Source organism: Papilio polytes, unplaced genomic scaffold (genome assembly GCF_000836215.1).
Source record: "Papilio polytes unplaced genomic scaffold, Ppol_1.0 DF821400.1, whole genome shotgun sequence".
Taxonomy (NCBI): Eukaryota; Metazoa; Arthropoda; class Insecta; order Lepidoptera; family Papilionidae; genus Papilio; species Papilio polytes.
In genome coordinates, this window is record NW_013527804.1 from 2602584 (window position 1) to 2612293 (window position 9710).

Here is a 9710-nt window from a genome sequence, read left to right on the forward strand (position 1 = left end):
TCACTAACAAATCTAACTAATTTTACTAATATTAGAAACTAGCTTTCACCCACGACTACGTCCCGGTTCTTTCAGACTATCCTCTACATCTATACCAAGTTTTATCGAAATTGGTTCAGCCTAATTCAACTGTTTAGTTGCACAACTAAAAATCGAGTAGTGTGCGCACCTCCATATAAGCTCATAGTAATCAAAGCGAGATTAAACAATTGTGCGATAGTTTAGTCAAAGGACCCACATTTTACTATACAAATCATACTAAAATTATAAATGCGAAAGTTTAGATGGATGGATGTTTGTTAGAGTTTGTAGCCTAAACGGCTGAACGGATTTCGATGAAATTTGGCATACACATAGAGGATAGTCTGGAAGAACACATAGGCTACTCACTTTCGTTTTTTTTAATTCCACGCGGACGGAGTCGCGGGCGAAAGCTAGTATTTCATAATGTCTTTAGACAATTTAATAGCTTATTAATTCATATTAAAGTTGACATAAAAACCATTAATTATGAATCTTATAAAAACCTATTTCCACACCTAAATGTAATCAGTGACACACAATCTATCATCCGACAGCGCCTCAAAGAAATTTCTTTCATATTTTAATTCATTACAAAATCTTGAAAGGCTTGTATAAAACGGTTCAATTTTTCATAACCATGATAATAGACGCTAAGTAGGGAATTTCTGATAAAATATTTACCTTTCATCACAATATAGGTCAAGGATGAAATTAGAAAGGAATAAATTACATTATAGTCGAATTACACTGTTACAATACTAATTTATTAAGCAACGTAATCTATACTTATTACTTATTCACTTATCTATACTATATAATATAACTAGCTTTCGCCCGCGACTTCGTCCACGTGGAATTAAAAAAAACTAAGTACCCTATGTGTTCTTCCAAACTGTACTCTACATCTATGCCAAATCCCATCGAGATCCGTTCAGCGGTTTAGACTGCAAACTCTAACAAACATCCATCCATCTAAACTTTCGCATTTATAATATTAGTAAGATAAAGCATAAACACACACTTCTTTGTGGCGTAAGATGTCAGCAATTACAGCATATTTTTGAATAATTCCTTCTTTAATAAAAATCCCTACACTTACGTGACGCTTTAGGCTATATATTTTCACGTTATTAAACTTAGGAGGTAAATAAATTGGAAAAAACCTTGATGCAGAAAAGAGACCATACAGTACAAGCTGCCAACATCAAGGAGGCAAGATTGCCATGGTACGGTAATTGTTATCCAATCTCAAAAGCCTTCGTTGTCATATGTGCATTTGAATGTTGTCATTTGCAATTGAGAATTTGACAAATGTGAACAATAAAATAGAGTTTTCATAATTCCATGCAGATGAAGCCGCACGGGAACTACTATATAAGCATATCGTAAGTAAGGCTTTTTATTAAAGAAAGAATTCAAAAATATTCTGTGATTGCTGACATCCTACGACACGAAGTAGTGTGTGTACGCTTTATTATATTAGTACAGATATTGCAAACCTTCGTATATTAATACATTGTAAGAATTAATTAAACAATTACAAACGTATCATTAAAATTGTAATTACTAGTTAATATGAAAGTATAAAGTTGGAAGTGGAACTCGTGTAATTTGCCAACGGGCGAACCGACGAGCCTCACAATTACTCAAGAAAAACAAAGTTTCTCAAAGGCAATTCGTCAGGGTAAAGAAAAGTTGTATCAAAAGGCATTTTGTTATTTAAAAAAATAATTGTGAAGACACCAAGAATAATTATTAAAAGCCAAATTAATCCTTTTTCTAAGGTTAAAAACACAACTTCTTTATGTAGTTATGATTTAAAGAAAATAGACTGTTTTACCACCTGATCTTTAGAATATTAACATCATCTGTCATCATTTTTTTATAATATAAGGTGGCAAACGAGCATGCGGCCACCTGAATCCACCGAAATGGATAGCGACCGCTGCCCACAAACATCCGCAATTGCAGATGCGTTGCCTAACCTTAATTGACGGAGGAGGAGACACACATAAACAGGATATTTCCCCTTCCTATGCATCTTCTCCACCGTCAAATCCACTTTTCTTTGCCATCCTTTCCTTTTAAGAAAAGGGTGTAAAGGGAAAGGGACTAAAATTAGGCCTCCGGCACCACACTCATCAGACGAAATGCGGATTTGCTTCCACTTTACGCCTGTTTTCTGTGTGGTCATGGTATTGCTGGGGGCGAGCACGCCCACTCGTGCGAAGATGTTAAAGCGGGCTCTACCACTGTTTAAATCAATCTTTCTCATATCTTTATTAAATGAACTGCATCATATGTACTAATATTACAAATACAAATATTTTATTGGTAAGCGAATTACTACAAAAATTGAGAACTTTGTAGATATTTTGAATGAAAATTATACATAAAACAAGCATGGAAGGAAATTTTCTTCGACACTATAGAAGGTTTTTTGGTATTAGCCATGATTTAAATTTATATTTAAAGTAGCTGTTCCCATGCAACTTCATCTGCATAAAATTATAAAAATTTCATTTTATTGTCCACATTTGTCAAATTATCAATTGCAAATATCAAAATGACTTGACATTCATGTGAAAAAAGTCACGAGCAACAGCTAGTTAGATATAAAGGTGTCAATTAACAACGTCCCTGAAATAAAATAAATACACAGAAATTACAGGTACATCGAATTTTCGACTACCGATTGTTTTCATCAATTTTTTGTACGTAAACGTTTTACGCTTAAAGAAATTCGTTCTACCAAAACGCTTCAACATAACGCGGTTGGTTTGTAGGTTAACGTAGACTACAAAGTTAATGGCGGGACCAGCAAGGAACAATGTACCACTTTACAGTAAGAAGGCTGGTGTGGAGCGCACTTAAACACGGAACAAAGGAGGGTAAGAATTTAAATCGACGCTACCAGGACTTCATAAATGAAGTGAGGGATCATTTATTCATTTACTAGTAACACGCTACTACTGCGCTCAAATGCAGATAGAAAATAAGAACATATTTTGTTAGGAGAGAAATAAAGAAGCGACCCTACCATATCTTTAAAGGCCGGCAACGTATCTGTAGTTCCTCTGTTGTGGACGTCTATTGGCGTCGTTAATCACCTCGGTGTTCGCACCGTTTGTTTGCCCCTTTTATTACAAAAAAGGAGAAGAATGAAGAAGAGAGTTAAAGAACTATTTGAACCAGTTAAATAGATCTATTCAAAAGAAGTAAATAATCAAATCTTATATGAACATGTGATTAACGTAAAAGATGAAGAAAGTAGACAAAATTAAAAATAAAATAACTGGGCCCACAGATTATCACAGTTCCCTGGGAACACTGATGTCCCTATGATGAATTAAAAATAAAAATAAAAAATAAAATAAAATAACATTTAATCTTATCACCACTACAACACAATTTGGAATAAGAGAAAAAAAACACACACACACAACAAAGTAATAAAAAAAAAAATAATAATAAACACGTAATTAACAGGACAAACAAAACAATTGAAATGTGTATGCAGTGCTGACCGGATTGGGTCCTCGCTCAGCAATAAATGCTGGATGCTTCTGATCGATGCACCCGGCGCTGATCTTCCGCGAGAACCCTTGGGATCATCCACATGTCAGTAGCAGCGGTGGTGGAAATTAATAGTTGCAATTAAAAGAAAAGAATAACAAAAATGGTCTTCTATTCTACAAGTGAATTTAATAATTAAACAGAATATGTTATGGCCGAATATTAAAAGGAATCAGAAATACATCACTTCGAAGCATCACTTACAATCCGATAGACGTCAAAATTTGTAAGGAATTTCGAGTTTAAACATGGCTATGTAAGACGCAGTTGTTTAATTTTAGTTTCAGTATTCGACTGTTAGTCTATCATCAAAAATATTAGCTTTCGCGATTCCGTCACAGTGGAATTAAAAAAAAATAATAAGTAGCCTATGTATTCTGGACTATGCTTAAATCCATGCAGAATTTAATAGTGAACGGATCATCCGTTTAGGCGGCAGACTAACATCCATACATCCATCCAAACATTCGCATTTATAATTAGTAAAATAAAGACTACTCCCCATTTATTTAAGTATCACAGTAGAACAAAGTTACTCTGCAAAAGTAATTTATGAAGTCCCCAAAAGTTAATCCTTTAAGAAAGTTACGAATTAACGAACGGGTCACCTCGTTTCATTATAAAATATCTGGGATTACCTAAGAAATTTTGAATTTGTTTAACCATTTACATATTTTATTACTAACTTTAACATAATATACACTTTTTGATTATTTAGTTATGCTGGGTTACTGAAGTTTCCATTTATATTGTCATGATTTGCGACTTCGTCCGCATGAAATTAAATAATGACTAGCTGTTGCTCGTGACTTCGTCTACGTACGTAACAATGTAGCCTATGTTACTCACTGATAAATTACCTTTCTAATGGTGAAAGAATTTTTAAAATCGGATTAGTAGTTTTTGCGTGAATCAAATATATACAAAAATCCCAAGTTACAAATCTTTCCTCTTTATTATAATAGTATAGATAAAAACATAGCCTATGTTACTCACAGATAAATTACCTTTCAAACGGTGCAAGAATTTTTGAAATCGACCCAGTAGTTTTTACATGAATCGATTACATACATACAAATCTCTTCATAGTTTTTTATATAATTAGTATAAAAAGTAAACGTTACCTACTGTTAGGTTGAAGTAAGTTTCAACAGAGCAAAAGTCAAGTTACGTAATCGAAATCAAACACACTTACGATTGGTAAAATTAGCTAGGAAACCGGCCATAAATGTTACAAATTTAGCCTATAAATTGCAATTTATAAAATATTCAATTTTATAAATATTTTTAAACAATAAATTAAAATTGTAATATATTTTAAACTTAAAGCAAATAACATACTGGTTTACTAGGCCGTAAAACGTATGAGACTATCTTTCAAAATGGCGTCTCATATTATTCCAAAGAACAATGCACCACTTGATACGAAGAGCCCTGGTGGCGCGAAGTACACTTTTGTTCCGTCAGTTAAGAGGGGTGGCTTTAAATCTGCAAGAAAGAACTATCTACACTAAGGAAAGTTGTAAAATCTTTTTAATTTTATAACTTGTAATTCTGTTAACGAAATAATAAAATGTAAATATAGACAACATCCACATTCTTACTAATATTATAAATGCGAAAGTTAAGATGTATGTGTTAAAGTATGTAGCCTAAACAGCTAAACGGATCTCGATGAAATTTGGCATAGATGTAGAGGATAGTTTGGAAGAACACATAGGAGTTTTCACAAACTATCCTCTGCCTATGCAACTTAGTATGTTTTTAAATTACACAGGCGAGTAAGCTAATACGTAAAAATATAACAATAGTTTCCGTACATCCCAATGTTAACAATCGAATCCCATAATCGTTTACGATGCGTATGTTGAGATGTGTGGTGTGACAAGAATGGATAAAGTTAAGAATGTGTACATTAGAGGCAGTTTGAAAGTAGCGCCAATGGTGGAGAAATTGAGAAGCAAAAGGTTAACGTGGTATGTACATGTTATACGACGAAAAAATGAGGACATAAACCAGAAAGTGTTAAGAATGAATTCTACAAAGATAGAGGAAGACCGAAGAAAATATGGATGGATTGTGTGTAACGATATGCTTAAGAAAGAAGTGGATTCAGATATGACGGCTGATATACATGTATGGATGACCCACCGTAGGGATAAGGGCATGTTTACGTTGAAACTCTATACATTTTTATTTTTTAAATGCCTGTAACAAGGAATTCAATCAATCATACAAATATACAATTGAAAATGAAACCATTATAAAGAAATAACCTTCCTTAGAGTTAAATAGATATTTCATACTTTCATTGAATTTTGCAGCGTCGCGTTCTGATAATGAAAGAGGAAAATGTTCTCTTAAGTATGAAATTTTTTCCGGTTATTAAAGTAGGGAACCTTTCAATTTTCCTTTCCCCCTGAATTGTTAAGGCTGATTATGGAAATTTGTAATATTGTAATGAAATTTATTTCAATAAAAAAATCTCGTTATATTTTTTTTTCATTCGTTTAATAGGCGTTTAAGTCGATTTAAAATTAACGAGGTTAAAGGTTTGATGAGGATACTATTAGTAGATTTTTCCATTTTGTAAGTTACCAATACCGTGAGTTTCTAAGGGCCTGTCCCACCACTGGCTGATAAAGGCTCAGATAACTTAACAGTGACGTCAATGTCAAATAGAATACCGAAATGCGTTTCTTTTATCACATACTTTATATATTTTTTTATAACATAAGGTGGCAAACGAGCAAGCGGCCACCTGAATCCACCAAAATGAAAAGCGACCGCTGCCCATAAACATCCGCAATTGCTGATGCGTTGCCTACCCTTAATTGACGGAGGAGACGCACATAAAGATGACATTTCCCCTTCCTATGCGTCTCCTCCACCGTCAAATACGCTTTTCCTTCCAATCCTTTAGAAAAGGGTGGAAAGGGAAAGGGACTAAAATTAGGCATTATCCAACATCTGACAATTTACAAGAGTTGTGGAACAGGCCCTATGTATTTTATTATATGTACATATTAAAACGCTTCGATATCTTTTATATGATATCAAAACATTTAGCTATAAAAAAAGTAATCACTCAGTTTTGTTAACTTTGTGCTTTTTATCTTTTCATAAATGCAAAGTAAACATTAATTTTCTCTAAGACCTAGCTCTTTTCAATTATAAAGTAATAAAAAATGAAGCGTATTACTTCGTTCTATTTTACTTGGAGCATGCTTATTAAAACTTAATATTGTTAAAATGGACTAAGTAAATTCTTTTATAATATTTTCTGTTAAAGAATCAGATGAATAATAAAATATGTATTCCTACATATAAGGATGATTCAATGAAATTTTGATTAAAAAAAAACTTTAAAACTATAGACAATTGGGCAATATACTTTACGCTTAAGCGATAGCTATTGAGGTCCTTTACCTTCACAATGCTTATGAAATATCTGTTGAGAATCACCCTGTATAGAAGAACTAGCTGTTCCCGTGTGACTTCATCCGCGTGAAATTATAAAAACTTTATTTTATTGTTTACATTTGTGAAATGTCAAAATTCATATGTTTAAATGACAACCTTGATTCCTTGATGTTGGCAGCTCGTAGCTTATAGTTTCTTTTCGTATTACGGTTTTTATCCAATTTATTTACCCCCTAAGTTTAATAGCGTGAAAATATATAGCCTAAAGCGTGACGTAAATGTAGGGCTTTTTATTAAAAGAAGAATTATTCAAAAATATGGAGTAATTGCTGACATCTTACGCCACAAAGAAATGTGTGTTTACGCTTTATTATAGATAGAGTATAGATTTACCTGTTATGTTTATTTAAGTGACAAATAAACTGAGTGTTATATTCTGTAGGTTTTTTTATTAAACAAGTATTAATTTGTTTTTAATTAAACTAGGTATAAGACTATAAGGCAAGTAGGGTCATCAATTAAGAAGATTTGCTAGCTAAAGCTCCTAGCTTGTCCATAATTCGCCGTTAAAACTAGCTAATTATGCCGTTAGGGGGCGCGCAATGGAATCCAAAGTGACTTTCCTTGTAACTGTGTAATTGCGGGCCGTAGTACATTGCGTGTTTTATACTTACCATTATAATCGTGACTGTAGAAACCACGAAATGCGTTAGTTACTTAGAACTTTATGTCTTAGAAAGTTGAAAGAAGATGTATTTATTAATTACGGAATTATATCTACTAATACTATAAAGAGGTAAGATTTGTTTTTGTACGTATTTAAATAACTCAAGAACTACTGGGGCAACATCTAAAAATCTTTCAAAAAAGGTATTTTTTCACTAAGTAAGGATATCATTTTTTATTGCACGCGGACGAAGTCGAGAGCAACAGCTTGTTATGTATAACAATTAAGGCATGTTATTTTATTAATAAGGAGGAGATATATAAATAAATATAAGAATACGAACGACTGAATTCTGAAACGAATCTTGAATTAAGATAAGGTGACGTTTAACTCCAAATTCCATTAAAATTTTGACGTCATTATATTGACACAGGTCAATATTTTAATGGAATTTGGTTTCATCATTTAAGCTGTTACATATGATATTTTATTCAAATTAAACTAATTTATTCGAATAATTTAAAAAAAGAACGTTATTTTCTTTTGCAATTTATTTAGCGGTTAAACAGTATTTTACTGAACTGTGACCAATGATTATATTGAAAATGCTATTAACCTGATAATCCAAGTAACTGTTGACTGAGCGAATGCTTACTTATTATCCCTAATCCGCTGATTACCAACACGCTATTTTAAGGCTGCTATACACGGACTGGTTCGAGCCAAGTAGCGACTACTTCAACCGATGTAGCCTAAAGTAGTGACTACAAACTGCGCTTCGTGTATAGCTCGGTATATGTTTTGGATGCTATTGGCAGTTTAAGATCACTGTAATAAAATAAAAATAATGTTTTGATTAAGAGCGCACACCTTTGATTAAACTATCGCACAACTGTTGTGCGACTGTCGATTGTTTCACAGCCAATTCAACTGTTTAGCACAACTAAAAATCCAGTAGTCTGCGCACCTCCATATAAGCTTAAGAGCTTTCCTATGGAAAGCAAAGCGCGACTAAACAATTGTGCGATAGTTTAGTTTAAGGTGTGCGCGCGCACAAAACATACAAACATTTTTAAACAAATTTTACTTTCTATGAGCAATTTTTTCTCTGAGTAGATAGAAGAGTTATCAAAAACAGTTTATTAAAAACAGTGCAATATTTCAAAGTCAGCTTTACTAATATTGTAACAAGTAAAGATTTATGTAACTAATCAACTCAAAAACTACTGAATTAATTAAAAAAAATCTTTTACCATTTAAAAGATATATTATCACTGAATGACATAGACTATTGATTTTAGATTTTTTTTTTAATTCTACGAAGGAAAAGCTAAAAAATAAATTAACTACAAAATCTCAAATTTCACAAACTCTTAAATATTTTTTAAAGCGTAGATTATATCGACTTATTTGAATAACGGCTTAAACTTCCATTTTGTTCTTTAAATCGGGGCCTCAGGTACTTCAGGGACCACATTTTCTTATCAACTTAAAAAGTCAGCTTCAAGTCACAACTTAACGTTGATATTAATGTTGCCAACGGGCAAAAGTAGACGACCGACAATTACCTAAGTTTTCGAGGGTAGAACGAAAACAAAGTTCCCAAAGGTAATTTATCGAGTTCCTACAAAGTTTCTTGTCAAAAAGGTTTGCGTCTGATATATGGAATTGATCTTTGAATAAAACGTCGCCCCGACAACTCTTAAGTCGTTAAGTATATTGAGAATCAGTTTTTTTTTATAGAAGACTAGCTGCTGTTCGCGTTTTTCCCTGTGAAATTTAAAGAAAAACAAAAAAATATACCCTATGTTACTCACTGATAACGTAGCTTTTTAATATTGAAAGAATTTTTGAAATCGTCCCAGTAGTTTTTGAGTTATTTCAATATTTATAAAAATATCTTTCCACTTTATAATATTAGTATATTAGTATAAGAAGAAGAAAAGTGAGCATTTCATAACCTCCAAAAGGAAAATAACCTAACCCAAGAACGGGCGCATACCTTTGACGAAACTATCGC